The sequence below is a fragment of the Phacochoerus africanus genome, chromosome 5 (genome assembly GCF_016906955.1).
Source record: "Phacochoerus africanus isolate WHEZ1 chromosome 5, ROS_Pafr_v1, whole genome shotgun sequence".
NCBI classification, from domain to species: Eukaryota; Metazoa; Chordata; class Mammalia; order Artiodactyla; family Suidae; genus Phacochoerus; species Phacochoerus africanus.
Window position 1 is genome coordinate 99,609,877 of NC_062548.1, and position 15,982 is coordinate 99,625,858.

General features: G+C 38.3%; 1 protein-coding gene across 2 annotated transcripts in view; it reads left to right on the forward strand.

Moving 5' to 3' along the window:
• SRBD1 (S1 RNA binding domain 1) overlaps positions 1-15,982 on the forward strand; it is a 227,000-nt gene that overhangs the window by 175,853 nt on the left and 35,165 nt on the right. The gene's annotated exons all lie outside the window — the stretch shown is intronic.

Genomic DNA, 15,982 nt, shown 5'->3' on the forward strand with positions numbered 1-15,982 from the left:
GAAGTGATACCATAACAATAGAGTAAGCACGATGATTCTACAATGGAGATTTCACATTACAAGAGAGATTGTATTACAAGTTGATATGAAGACAGGTTTCTTAGAGCCGTTGCATTACATTATCCTAAGTCAATTATAAAACAGTCAGTTAGTATTTATGAACTACTTAATAGGGATCGGCTGATATCCTCTCCTTTTTACAGGTGATGAGGGTAAGGCAGCAAGATGTTACTTGACTCTCTTACTCATCCTCACTACCTTTCATTCTCTTTTGTTTCCTAAGGTTAAGATAGCATAGCCTCTGTAGTCCAGCCACCTGAGTTGAAATTTTGGCTTTACCCCTTACTAGCCTACTGACCTTGGGCAAGTTAGCAAGTTTGTCATAGTCATTGTCGTGACTCCTTCTCTTCATCATCATCATCATCATCATTCCTGGTTGTAGAACTATGGTATGTTAGCACTGAAAGGTATCTAAGGGCTGTTAAGCCCAACTTCCTTATTATCTAAGGAAACGGAAGCCTAAACAATTAGGTGACTTATCCATTACTAGCTGGTATTTTACTTGCCATTAGAACAAGGATCTTTTAAGCTTTATGTCCTTTCTACCACAATTTCCATACTTTGGATTTCAGGGACTGGCAAAATAATTTTCGAAAACAGTTGTCGTTCTGATAGGCAGTCTTCAAATGGCCCTCAGTAATCCCTGCCTCTTGGTACTAACACTCTGGTATAGTCTCTTCCCCTGGTGTCCTGGTCTTTGTAACAGTAGAATATGACAGAAGTAATGATATATCACTTCTGAGATTAAGTTATAAAAGACACTGTGGTTCTGTCTTAGACGCTTTTGTTCTCTTGGATCACTCACTAGGGGGGCAAGCCAACCTCCATGTCACGAGCCCTAGTAGATACTCATCTGGAGAGGAATTGAGATCTCTGGCTAATAGCAAGAGGAACTCGGGCCCTCAGGCCCTCTGCCAACAGTGACACGAATGAGCCATCCTTTTTTTTTTTTTTTTTAGGGCCGCACCCACGACATATGGAAGTTCTCATTCTAGGGGTCCAATCAGAGCTACAGCTGCTGGCCTACACCACAGCCACAGCAACACCAGATCCTTAACCCACCGTGCCGTAAGGGAACTTCCAAGGACAGTTGTTTAGATTGAATAAATTTATCTTGTTGGAAAGCTTTCACCTTGTTCTTTTTCTGATTGTGTTGTTGACTACTGTAAACTTTGTCGTGAACTATTTGGGAATCATTGTGCTTCGTCATAATGTATTTCAGTTAGTAGTGTTCAACTTTGCCTTCTTTCATGTCCTCGGGTGATAGCTAAATAAAGGAAAATTTGTTGCCCTATGAAATGTAGCTATACAGAAAACAAACTGAGGAAACTAGGTTGTAGTTCTTATTCGTGGTAGAAGGTACATAGCAGATAAAGTGTAGAAAAAGTGTAGAAGGTACAATCACAGATAAAGTTTATCTGCCTTTAGATTTTTCTCATATGTGAATTGATGGGTTATACTATACATAATATCTTGTAACCCTTTTCAGTCCTAAAGTTTTGAGATTCCATTAGAAGACCTTTGGACATCATTCTTTCTCCTGCACTATCTGCCAGCAAAAGGGTTATGGGTAATCATAAAAATCTTTGAAATTTCCATTTGAGGAGTTCCTATTATGACTCAGCAATAACGAACCCAACTAATATTTATCAGGACGCAGGTTCAATCCCTGGCCTCGCTCAGTGGGTTAAGGATCCAGAGTTGCCGTGAGCTGTGGTATAGGTCACAGAGGTAGCTCGAATCCCATGTTGCTGTGGCTGTGGCGTAGGCCTGCAGCTGCAGCTCAGATTCCACCCTGAGCCTGGCGACTTCCACATGCTGTGGGTATGGCCCTAAAAAGATGAAAAAATAAAGAAAAAAGAAATTTCCATTTGAAAAATGCAGCTGTTTACCATCAAAAATGGAACCCGATCAGGACAGTGGAGTTACTCAGGAAATGGTAGGCAAATCTCCAGGGGCAGGAATCTACTCCTTTCCCTCTCACTTTGACACATGTGTACTTCTGTCCTCACCTCTGTACCTACTGTGCCACCATTGTGAAGGAACCGACCAGGAAGGGCAATGTCTCAGTTTCCTTTGGGAAAGAAGTGCATCTGTCATTCACAGCTGAACTAGTTAGGTGGCAAATCCTAATTATTTTCGATGTGTCAAGTAAAATGCTGCAATTGATCCTTCTTAGTGACAGAAGGACAGAAAAATTAGAGGAAAGGGGAACAGGGGAAAGTAAATTATAGTTTCATAATAGAAAAGACTGGTGTCCTTGTCAAAGCAAGTTGCCATGTGCTTTCTTCAGAAATCTCCTTTTTTTTTCTGTTATTGCATAGACATTGTTACTGTTTATATAAGACTTGTAATAAGAACAATGTGATACAGAATTTTAAATGCATGTCTATTTTCTCAGAACATTTTTAGTCATGGTGAGCCTTATGAATGAATAGGAAATATTATAAACCAAAAAAATGTGTTCCTGATTGTTATAAAACTTTCCTTTAAAAAATTAAATAGCTAGAGTCAATGGGTTTTCTTTGCAACCCAAGCAAGAGAGATGGAATTTGCACTGCTAGATCAAGTGATACGACTTTAGTTATGAGAAACAGGGGGACAGAGTGTTTTGAGCTTCAGCTCAACTGTAATTTGCATTCAACTAGACCCTGGCACCGTGACAGTGGACAGCTTAACCTCTCTGTGTCTGTTTCCTCTTCTATAAAGTGGGAATGAGAATAATGTAACAATAGTAACAAGCACGGGGTTTCGAGGATGATTTTAGCGCTGTAAAATTCCTGCTACCTATTAGTACCCAATATGAAGGATCTCATGTTATTATTGTAAAATAGGTTTTCTTGTACAGCGACTTTGAAGAACTTTGACAGCTTGGTGTAGCTTCTCTGTTAACACTTTGTATTTTGCCCCTTCATAGTAGTGACAACTTCACCAAACTATGAAAATTCAGCCCTGTCATAAAATGTGTTTATTGACTACCTGTCATTAAAGATGAAGCACTTCATCCAATGCAAATTACTAAAAGTACATAAAAGACCTCTGAAGGCAACACTCCTTGTAAAACAAGTAGGTAGCTTCCACCTCCTTTTTTATTTAATTAATTAATTAATTTATTTATTGCCTTTTTTTTTTTTTTTTAGAGCCGCACTCGTGGCATACGGAGGTTCCCAGGTTAGGGGTCGAATTGGAGCTACAGCTGCAGACTTACACCACAGCCTCAGCAACGCAGGATCCGAACCGTGTCTGCAACCTACACCTCAGCTCACGGCAACGCGGGATCGTTAACCCACTGAGCAAGGTCAGGGATCGAACCTGCAACCTCATGGTTCCTAGCTGAATTCATTTATGCTGCGCCAGGACAGGAACTCACCTCCTTTTTTTAAAAGCTGAATCTCAGAATTATTTGCAAATAGGAACTGTATTTAGGTTCTTATTTATTTAGCTATTTATAATATACACATTTCCACTTCTGTTCCTTAATGGTGCCAAATCCTCTCCTACACTCTGCCTCTCTCCCAAGGTTTCAGATATTTATTACGTTCCTGCCATCTGCATGCTAGGCAGTTAATACCGAGAATGCTTCACTGCGGATCTCTTCCGTTAACTGCAAACCCCATATATCTGCCTACCAACCAGAACTTTCCATTTGGAAGTCAAGCAGACCTCTCAAACTTAATATATCTAGAAAAGTCTTGGTCTCCCTCTGCTAGCCTCCCTGCCTCCTCTAAATTTGAAATGAAAGCCGCCAACCTGCTTCTCTTTCATCCTGCCCTGTTTCTATTAATGCATCATCATCTACCCAAGTAGTAAAGCTATAAACCTATGTGATTAAAAAATCACTTTTAGGAGTTCCCGTCGTGGCGCAGTGGTTAACGAATCCGACTAGGAACCATGAGGTTGCGGGTTCGGTCCCTGCCCTTGCTCAGTGGGTTAACGATCCGGCGTTGCCGTGAGCTGTGGTGTAGGTTGCAGACGCGGCTCAGATCCCGCGTTGCTGTGGCTCTGGCGTAGGCTGGTGGCTCCAGCTCCGATTCGACCCCTGGCCTGGGAACCTCCATGTGCCGCTGGAGTGGCCCAAGAAATAGCAAAAAGACCAAAAAAAAAAAATCACTTTTATTAAAATCCTTGATTGTCTTATTTGCTTTATCATCCTTTGCTATTAACTTCATCTACCTTTTTCCACCCCAACTACCTGACTCTGGACAACCATCATCTCTCTCTTGCGGTACCAAAAAAGTCTCTTTCCAGGACTCCTTAATTTCCACGTTTGTCTTTTTTCAATCCATTTACTTTTTTGGAAATGTATGTCAGATCACACCTCTGTCCTCATTGCAGTCAGAATAAGATTCTCATGCCTGGCTGTGGAACCTGTAAGATCCTTGCCTGCTTCTCCAGCCTTATTTCTTTTCTTTTCCTTTTTTTTTTTTTTCTTGTCTTTTGTCTTTTTAGGGCCGCACCCTCGGCATATGGAGGTTCCCAGGCTAGGGGTGAGTTGGAGTTGTAGCCACTGGCCTACGCCAGAACCACAGCAACATGGGATCTGAGCCGCAAATGTGACCTACACCACATTTCACAGCAACACCAGATCCTTAATCCACTGAGCAAGCCCAGGAATCGAATCTGCCATCTCATGGTTCCTAGTCACCACTGAGCCACGACGGGAACTCTTCCAGCCTTATTTCTGATTGCTTTTCCCATCCCCATTGCATTCTGTCCTTGCTGCCCCCCTTTCAGTTTCATGAACACAATAGCTTGTTCCCACCTCATGGCCTTTGCAACTTATTTTTTTTTTCAGCCTAAAATATTCTCTCTAGCTCTGTACGTGACTGATTCCTTCTCATTCCTCAAGTATCAGTTTTAATATATTTTTTCAAAGAGTCAATTTCCAATTATTAAGTAGCTATCTTTAACTCCTTGGACTATCAAGTTACTCTGTTTATTTCCTTTATAGTATTTATCACAAGTTTTCATTTTCATTTGTTTTTTTAATCATGTATACTCTCTGTTTGCTGCTATACTCTCATTAATTAGAATAAGACCAAGTACAAAGTAGACACTCAGTAAATATTTGTAATGTTTCTTGAGTGAATGAATTCCTATAAGCATTAGAAAGTTTATTTTTTATTTGCTTGCTTTTGAGTCTATTCAGAGCCTTTCCTAGCTCATTCAGGTTGTTGGCAGAATTCATTTCCTAGCCGAGTGACTGAGAGCTCCAGCTTTTTACTAGCTGTTGACTCTCGACCGCCCTCAGGTTCTAGAAGTCACTCACCCTTCCTTGCCACATGGGCTTCTTCAATATGACCACTTACTTCAAGACGGTAGGAGACTCAGCCCTTCCCCTATAATGTAACCTAATCACTAGAGTGACATCCTGTCAGCTTTGTCATATTCCACAGCTTAGAAGCAAGTTGCAGGTGAGGGGATTACACAAGGAATGAACACCAGGAGGGGAATGTCACGGAGGTCACCTCAAGATCTGTCTGCTATAGTAATTAATGACAAGTGTTGGTTTTCTGAAGTGTAACCTAGGTCAATGTGCCTTTTAAAGAGACTGAAGCTCACTACTTCTTCCCACTGGAATGAAGGACTTTGGTTGATTCTGAAATTTTCCATTCAAAATAGCAGATATTTATTACAAACCCACCCTTATGAACGAAAGACACTCCTGCCTCAAATAGAAAGAAGTTTTGTTAGAAAATTACAACAGGGGAGCACAACAAGAAGAGTCAGCTAGACCGGCTTTTCCTCCCATTTTTTCTCAATATCAGAAAAAAAAAAAAAAAAAAGACTCCCAAACTGAAATGGAAATAAGTTGCTAATTCACTTTTAAACCAAACTTATTTAAAATAAACTGTCAGTTCTAAACTGAGGTTTACTCTAACAGAATATTCCCCTTGGTGGTTTGAGGAATGAATAAGGTGAATTATTAGCACTCTGGTCTTGCTTGCATAGCTGATCCTATAAGGACGAGTGTTTAATTCTTCTACCCTGGAATTCTTTCTTCGGTAAAAGAGGAGTTAGGAACATCTGTATACCTCTTCTGAGTTTTAGAATTCTCTAATTTGTATTTTCTCTACGTTTATGAGCTAATAACCCTTGTCCATGGCCTAGGTACTTCATGGGTCAAATGGGTTTGATTTTGCCCAATTCTGCCAAGACTTACAGAGGTAGTTTGGGAAAATTAGTATTTATACTACAGTGAGCCTTAAAGAAAAGATTGTGTCTAAATGTAATATTTTCATATGAAAAGATATTTTCTTCCCCAAATCCCTTAGTTTCTGATCACGTCGACTGCGAGATTGTCTGTGTTAAGTGAATCCCATGAAGGAATCTCACAAGTGCTGACCTGGTTGCTGGCAAGTCAGGGCTTCCTTCCTAAGGGTTTCTTTGCATTCTGGGTCCAAATCTCCCAGTTTCTTTGGTCCTCTTTTACTGTATGACAGGATGCTTGTACTTTAGCACATGTTCAAAATGACAAAAGCTTTAGTTTAACTCAGTTCCCAGGAAAATAAATACGTAGGCTTTTCCAATTAAAAGCATCAGAGATTAGTCTATGACTAAGATGTGAGTTAACAGGAACTCCTTATTGACCTAAAAACCTACCAGAAACTATTTGCCAGAGGAGTTGGTGGCTTGGAGTGAGAGAGCCTGTGGCCATGGTCCGTCTTAACATGTTATGTTAGGGCATCTTCGATTTCATTTTAAAATATCACTTTCTGAGCTTTCTGTTGATGGATTCCTGCTAAAAATGTTTGTCTATGATATGAATTTAAATTGTACTGCTGAAATTCCTTCAAGTAACTCCATGTCACCAGTATCTTCTTTTAAGGCTACTCCTTTCTTAAACCAAATTCCCAACTTCAGCAAGAATCCAAAAGCAAAACTACCAGAAATTTGCCCCTGGTGTTCCTTCCTTTATTCAGGTAAATAGTAATTTATCAAGGACCTACCATGTGCTAAGAAGCATGGTATTAGAAGTGGGAACACAGAAAAAACTCTTTAAGTGGCTAGCAAACACGCACAGTGATCCTCTGTTAAACCAGTTTTCAAGGAAATACACATTAAAACAATAGGAAGATTGAGTACCTACTGTGTGCTAGGATACAGTAGTAAACAAAACATAATTATTAACTTACGCAACAAACCTGAGGCACATGATAAGTACTATGGATAAAAATAAAATAGGAAAAGGGGTTAAGAGTGGTGTTGGGGGCAGAGTTTTGGATCCTCGTCTTCACCCCAACCAGTGCAGAAACCTAGGTGTGGAGTGATCATTTCAGATCCGGTGGAGTTCCTGGGCTCTCTGTCGTCATAGTCATTTATAGGCAAGGGACTTGCAAACAAAAGAGAACCTTACCTTACCGCATAAACAGTCCAACCCCATGGAAATACATTCATATGGATCCTATGCTGGTGGTATCAACCTCAGGTGTAATTGGGGAAAATTCACTGTCTATAATATTAATGGACTGGAAGCCAATTCATATCTGGCTACATGTGTGGCCATATTTGAGTATATGTATGTGTTTTGGGGGAGAGAAAATGTATCTTTAGAACTTACTACTGGAAATATTAACAAGGAATCTAGTTGCCATTTGGGAAGGAAAAACACCTTTTTTATTACTTTTCATTAATACCCTCTTTTACTCTATCCTTTCCCGGCCCCCAACCCAAACAATTTAAACACTATGCTGTCAAAATTTCTGTGCCCAAGGATTTTTCTCTCTCATATACACACCACACAAACAATAGTTTCAGATCAGATTTTCTACACACCATGTTTTAATTTATTAGAAGGAAAATTTCTCTCTTGTGGCTAATCTTTGCACCCTAAATTTTTCTAAAGTCCACGTTTTATGACTAAGCTATAAATCTCTAAAAATAGAGATTTACAGTGGAAATGTTGACTCTTTTGTATTATGTCAGGTCAAAATGTCTAGCTAATTGGTATGCATTTGTTCATGCATATGTCATAAGCCAGGATTATGTTTTAGTCCAGGCCTTCTACATGACCACACATGGGACAGATAGGTGTGGTCTAAGTTAGATGTGTTACTGTTTTTCTTTGTTTACAGTAAATTAGATGGTGTGAGGCACTGGTTTGGAAATGTCTGTGGGCAAGTCAGACACTTAGGATTTATGGATCTTTACTTAGCCAGTTTTGCCCTTGTCTCTCTTCTACCATGTCAGTTTGTATCCACTAGGGGACATAGGAGCACCTACTAGAAGACAGATGAAAGCCTGACTAGATTAAAATTTAAACACTGGGCTATTATGATAGCATATGAAAAGGCTCATTTTTTAGGTTCATGATTCATAAAGAAGTTATACATTTTGTTTAAATTCTAATCATCTTGGGAAACTTCTTAAGGCAGGATCAGTAGCTTATGTTAATAATTATGGAATGAGAACCAAACAAGCAGCTCACTACCACAATTGCACCATTAACTGCATGCTTTTTTGCATTAACTAAGTTCCCATGTGGTCTGCTGAAGCTATGCTGAGAATGATCCTGGCTTTGAAAATTACTGTATATAGAAAATAATTACCTTTGGTGTTCAGGAGTTGAGACATCTGGGGAGGACATCTCCTATCAGATTCAAAGAACAGAAACCCCAGATCCCTGCTCTAGAGTTATGAATCCCAAGAGAGGTCTGGAGTTAAGGGAGTCACTGATCCCTCTTAAAACAGTCATCTGATCTAACAGTTCAGAAACTTAGGTTGGACTTTTGTTTATGTACAGTTCTTTTTTTTAAGGTACAATTTACATACGGAAAAGGGTAAAGTGATAACACTGCCATACGTTGTGACAGATGCATGACCCACATCTGTGAAGATGTGGAATGTTTCTCTCATCCTAGAAAGTTCACTCCTGCCCCTTCCCCACATTCAGAGCACCGTTCTGATTTTTTCACCACACGTTAGTTTTTGTCTGTTCTAGAATTTCCCATGACAGCATACACTTTGTATTCCATTGCATCCAAGTTCTTTCAGGTCATTTGTGTTTTTGCATGTATCAGTAATTTGTTCTTTTTTGTTGCAGAATATTATTCCATTATATGAATATTTCATATTTAAAGTTCATTCTCCCACTGATGGATACCTAGGCTGTTCCTAGTTTTTGACTATTAATGAATAACAATGATATAGACATTCTTGTCCAAGGTTTTGGGGTGCATATTATAAAATCTTCCCTTAAATAAACAACAGCCGAATTGCTGCAAGTGGTTTGAGGCTCTATAATGAAGTAATATATATTTTCTCTGGCAATACTCCTTGGGTTGGAGTCTTTTTTGTCTGATATTAGTCTTTGCTACTTAGTCTTTGTAGTTTTATTGTTTGTGTGGTATATTTTTTCCATTCTTTTAATTTCAACCTCTTTGTTCATTTGTATTTACTGTGTCTCTTATAGACAGCATATAGTTATATCTTGATTGACAATCTTTTCCTTTTAATTGAAACATTTACCTCATTAACAGTTAATATAGGAGTGCCTGTTGTGGCTTAGTATGTTAAGGGCCCAATGTTGTCTCTGTGAGGATGCCTCTCTCAGTGGGTTAAGGATCCTATGCCAAGCTGCAGCATAGGTCACAGATGCAGCTCAGATCCAGTGTTGCCAGGGCTGTGGTGTAGGCCTTAGCTGCAGCTCTGATTTGACCCTGAGGCTGGGAACTTCCATGTGCCACAGTTGCAGCCATTAAAAGAAAAAGTATTAATATAGTTGAATTAAGTTCTACGATTTTGCTGTTTCTTTTCTATTTTCCCCATCTGCTTTTCTATCCTCTGTTCTTCTTTTTCTGCCTAATTTTGGCAGAAAATCAAATAACTTTTAGTTTTCCATTTTTAGTCTTCTGTGGACTTTTCACCTAGACTTTCTTGCATTTTTTTTTAATAGTTACTCTAGGAATTACAGTTTATATTTTTACCTTTTCACAGTCTATTTAGTTACTATTACACCACCTCACCACCTTCCATCCTTTGCATCATTATTTTCATATATGTAAATCCCAAAGTGCAGTGCTATAATATTTGCTCTAAGTGGCCATATATCTCTTAAGTAAAATTAGAGTACACACACACACACATGCATAATTACTTTCTTTTTTTGCCTTTTTTTAGGACCACACTTGCAGCATATGGAAGTTCCCAGGCTAGTGGTCAAATCAGAGCTGCAGCTGCAGGCCTACACCATATCCACAGCAATGCAAGATCCGAGCCATGTCTGCAACCTACACTACAGCTCATGACAATGCTGGATCCTTAACCTACTGAGTGAGGCCAAAGATTGAACCCATATCCTCATGGATACTATTGGGTTTATAGCCTGCTTAGCCACAACAGGAATTCCCATAATTACATATTTATGGATATATTTGCCATCTCATATCAATTCTCTTCAGCCTGAAGTATTCCCTTTAACTTTTTTTTTTTTTTTTTTTTGTAGTATAGGTCTATTGGCAGTGAGTTCTCATTTACCTGAAAATACCTCTGTTTTTCCTTCATTTTTGAAAGATGCCGGATTTGGGGTTGATGAGTCTTTTGGTTTTATTTCATCTTTTTAATGCAACATTTAAAGATGCTATTTCATTATCTCTTGACCTCTGTTGTTTCTGATAAGAAGTTAGCAGTTTCTCACACTGTTAATTCCTCCATATGTAATGTTGTATTTCTCTCTGCTTGCTTTCAAGATTTTCTCTTTATCTTTGTTTCCCAGCAGTTTGACTCTAATATTCCCAGGTGTGGTTTTCTTTATGTTTGTCCTCCTTGGAATTCACTGAGCTTCTTGGATCTGTATATTACATTTTTCAAAATATTTGGGAAGTTTTACTTCTTCAGATATCTGTCTATCCTATTCTTTCTTCTTCTCCAATTACACGTATTTAGATAATTTTGATATTGTCTCAGGTCGCTAAGGCTTTCCTTTTTCTCCTCCCTCTGTTTTATCTCTGTTCCTCAGAAAGGGCAATTTCTGTTGACTCTCTCTTCACGTCCACTAACCCTTTCTTCTGCTGATCTCTAAGCTGCTGTTAAACCCTTCCAATACATTTTTCATTTCAGACACTGTATTGTCAGATCTGGAATTTCTATTAGGTTATTTATTATAGCTTCCATTTATCTGTTGCTGTTTCCCATCTATTCACTTATGACCATATTTTCCTTTAAGTCTTGGAACTGCTTTAAAGTTTTTATCTGCTATTTTCAACATCTGGGTTGTCCTACATCAGTTTCTATTGACTGGCTGTTCTTCACCTTCACTCTGTTGTGGGTTGTATATTCCTGCTTCTTTCTGTTTCTAGTTATCCTTTATTATATGGTGGACATTGTGGATGTTATGTTCTTGGGAATGCAAATTTTGTCTTCTTTTAAGGCGTGTTGAATTTTGTTCTGGCAATCAGTTAACTTATAAGATCAGGTTGAATTACATAAGGATTATTGTGGGTTTTTTAAATAAACTTCCAACTTTTTAAAAAACTTTTTTTAAGAACTGTTTTTAGGTTAACAACAAAATAAGTATAAAAACAGAGTTTCCATAACCCCTTGTTCCCACATATGCGTAGTCTCCTCCACTATCATCCCACACCAGAGTGAAACATTTGTTTCAGTCAATGAAACTATATGGACACATCATTATCACCCAAAGTCCATAGTTTATATTAAGTTTATTTTTGGTATTTGTACATTCTGTGGGTTTTGACAAATGTATAATGTATGTATCCACCATTATAGTATCAAACGGAACAATTTTACTACCGTAAAAATCCTCTGAGCTATGCTGATTCCTCCCTCCATGCTCACTGACCCCAGGCAACCACTAATCTTTTTATTGTCTCCATGCTCTTGACTTTTCCGGAGTGAGATAGAGTTGGAATCACATAGAGTGCAGCCTTTTTAGGTTGATACCTTTTCATATAGAAATATGTATTTAAGGTTCTTCCCTATCTTTCCATGAATTGATAGCAAATTTCTTTTTAATATTGAATAATATTCCATTGTCCGGTTGTACTGCAGTTATTTACTCATTCACCTGCTGAAGAACATCTTGGTTGCTTTTAAGTTTAGGCAGTTATGAATAAAGCCGCTTTTATCTTCTGGAAGAGATTGTAGAGAATTGGTATGATTTCATCCTTAAATGATTTTGGTACAGTGCACCAGTGAACCAGTCTGGAAATGATTGTTTTATAAAGTTTGTTCAGATGAGTATAGAATAGTTCTTACTCTAGGACTAGAATAGCCCCCTTTCTGGAGTACCAACAGAGTATCTTAGTGTTCAATGACGTCTCCCCACTGTGACTGGTAAGTATCCTATGTCTCCAAGCCCTGCAATCAGAGGAATCTCTTTATAGCCTCAGACTCCCAGTCAGTTGTTTTTTGCCTGGTTTGTAGGGTCTTATCCTGGTGCCTGGGGTGTATGCAGCTTAGCATTCATTTAGCTCAATACCTTAGGGCTCTCATACAAATTTCTGGAGTTCTGCTCTTCAAAGCTCCATTCCCTCTTTGGTATACTACTCATAAAGTTCCAGTCACCTCAGCTCAATAAAATTGCCGTACTCTGCTTCTGCCACCTCCCTGTGCCACAGTCTATAAAGTCTCCTCAGACAGAGATTATGAGCAATTGTGGGGACTCAATTTATGTAGTTCCCCTCTCTCTAGAGTCATAGTTCTGTCCTGCCTGTTGTCTAACATCTAAAATTAGTTGCCAAATATATTTCTCCCAGTGTTATAGTTGGTCATGGTGAGAAAAGTACTCTGGTACCAATTACTCTGTCATAGCTAGTAGAAGTCTTTTTCTTTTTCTTTCCAAAAATGTCTTTGACCAGATATTAAGGTGCACGTATGTAGGGCAAGACTCCATAAGGCCCAACATGTTAAAACTGCTGCAATTTCATGCTGAGTGGAGGTTGAGAGGTTATACAGTCATATAACCTGGTATAAATTCTTCCTCCAGAGTGGAGAGACCTCACTGAACAACTGCAGGGACTCCTTTGAGACCCCAGAAGATCTGTGCCTTAGGAGTAGAGCTACTCTAGCCCCAGAGTCAGGGTGGAAGACTGATTCTTTTAAAATTAGTGTCCATTTTTTCTCTGCAGAATATAGAAGACAATCATTGTCCCAGGGATCTTTCTATCAAGTTAGCTTAGATAAATTGATCTACATTAAATAGTATAAATTAATGCAAACTGAGTGCCTAAATACTGAGTTAGCCATAAAGGTGTCTTCAGCATACCCTCCATATGCTTTATCAGAGAAGAAGGATTTACAAAGCATCTCTTCCTATGTTGCTTTTTTTCTACTGATGGGACTGCCGGCCATACTTTAATCTGTGTTTCCAGATCTTTCAGAAAAGTACCTCCAGTGCTGAAATGTCTTTTGCTACCTTAATCCCATAGCTTCATGGGCATGAGTTGTTCATTATACCTATAGTTCATTCATTTAAAAAACAAAAATGTTCTGCTAGTGTTAAAAGTATTTGTCTTTAAAAGAATGTGCTTGTGAGGAAATTTTTTCCTTGGCCACACCCACAGCATGTGGAAGTCCGCGGGTCAGCCATCGGACCTGTGCCACAGCAGCAACCCAAGCTGCTACAATGACAACACCAGGTCCTTAGCCCACCATGCCAGAGGAGAACTCCTGAAGAGATTTTTTTTTTAAAATCTTTTTCGAAAATTTTAACCAACTATAATGGAAAAAATAAAAATCATTTTAAAAAAAAGAATTTCATGTGTTACATGTAAATAAGTAAGATCCACTAGAGTTAGAACGCATAGGTGTGTATGTATTGTATGTATTGTATGTGTGTATTTTTGACCATGCCCATAGCATGAAGAAATTCCCTGGCCAGGGATCAAACCTACACTACAGCAGCAACTCAAGCCACAGCAAAGAATACTTAGGTTTTTGAAAAGACATTATTTTAAGGACAATATGGAACTTTCTTCAGTATTCCCTCCCCTAAACACTATGATTTTTACTTCTAGGAAATAGTGTTAAATACACCTTTTCTATGGTGTTGAATGTTGGGTTAGTCTTTAAAGGGAATGTATAAAAACCTCTTATATACTGGATTTGAAGAACTGGAGGGAGAGCTACTCTTAACACAGATATTCGGTTTTCTCAAATGTTTTCCATTCCTCTGTCAATTCTGTCTTTCAGGGGTCAGTCAGCCCACACACCTCTGGATGACTCTTTTAAACTGTCATGCATCAATCAAAGAAAAGTAGATGTGAAAGGAGGAAATAAACTTGCCTTATTTGAAACTGGCTAGGCTTCCCCTGTAAAGCTTTTTTGCATCTTTAGCTTTTAACTATATTTCATATTTTGGCAATAGTAAGAGATAGGAAGGGACATGATTGAGTGATAGTTGCAAAAGAAAATCCTCAAGAGTATATATCAGAAAACTGCTTGGGAACAAATTTAAAGTTTATATGGAATACACAAAGTGAAATTTCATTGCTGTAGTCCACAGACAGTATTTCATTGGAAGGATTTTTTTAAATGATTGTGAGATAATTTTAGTGCTTAAGACCAAAAAAAAAAAAAAAAAGTAGTTTGAATCAGCAATTCTTTAGAAGTTTGTGGTAGAGCAATAATAAAAATCTGGATTCTGACCTCAAAAAAGCTGACTAGCATAAATGACTGCTTATATTCCTTTTTAAAAATCTCACACATTTTAGGTAAAAATCTAATGGCCCAAACAATATGTCTTTGAATTTAAAATAAGACTGTTTATAAAATTCAAATAACTCGCCCCCCAAATCAGAGTTAGATAACTTTTAAAAAATGGAACAATTCATCTTTCTGGGCATCAAGTCCTTGACAATTAGCACAGTCAGTCCTGGGGTCCTCTTGCTTGTTATACTCATAGCTGCCAGTAGAGTGATGTGCCATCAATCAGCTTTCAGCAAAAGCAAACTGAGCTTCTTGAAGACATGGAATTTACATGCTTTTTCCTGTACTTTCAACACCTGGCACCACTAGCATGGTGTCTGGTACATAATAGTTGCTTAGAAAAGGTTTTTTGGAATGACTAAATCAGTGCATCTGCTTTAATGTCAAAGACATTATTATGAGGACAGTATGGAACTTTATTCATTATTCCTTCCCACCCCTAAACATATACGATTTTTACTTTTAGAAAAATACTGATAATTCTTTAGCACTTTTCTAAGCAGAAAATTGGGGAAGAATGTAGGCAAAATCCCAAATCCTGGGTTATAGGCGACACCAGAAATTTTTCTTACATGAGACTAACCTCTAGAGGAATTAAGTGGTATTTCAGGTCAGTATGTTGTTATGTTGGACCTTTCTTCTACAGCAATAGTTGTCCTACTTTGTGATTTTTAATGACTTCCTAATAGTGTATGTTGTGGTTGTTGCATAATTTATTTGTATAGATACCTTCAGGGTGAAATTTTAGGTTGTACACAAATACACACACACACCTTGCAAACATGTGTCTTGCTATTTCCTTAGAGTAAATTCTTATACATGAAGGTGCATGAAATCATACACATTTTTCATAGTTGTTGTGAGGATTAAACTAGATAATATTATAAAAGCCTTATAACAGTGCATGACAATAAAATCACAAGAGCTTTGGTAGTATGGTTATTGTTAGTTCTTTTTGTTGCTTTAGTCTTCCCACTAGACTTCAAGCCTCTAAATAAAATGTCTGCTTCCGTTAGAACAACATCAGAGATCCCAGCTCCAACTGGCTTGAACGATAAGGAAATTTATTACTCTTTATTAAACAATAAGGAAATTTCATTATAAGAAGGTCAGAGGAAGGGTAAGTCCAGAACTGTTTAGTACAGAATTTCAGGAGTATCAGGAAGAAGCAGAGTGTTTTCTTGTGTGCTGCCTGCCTTACTCAGTGAGTCAGCTTTGGCCTCAAGCTGGCCCCAGTCACATAATATAACTCCTG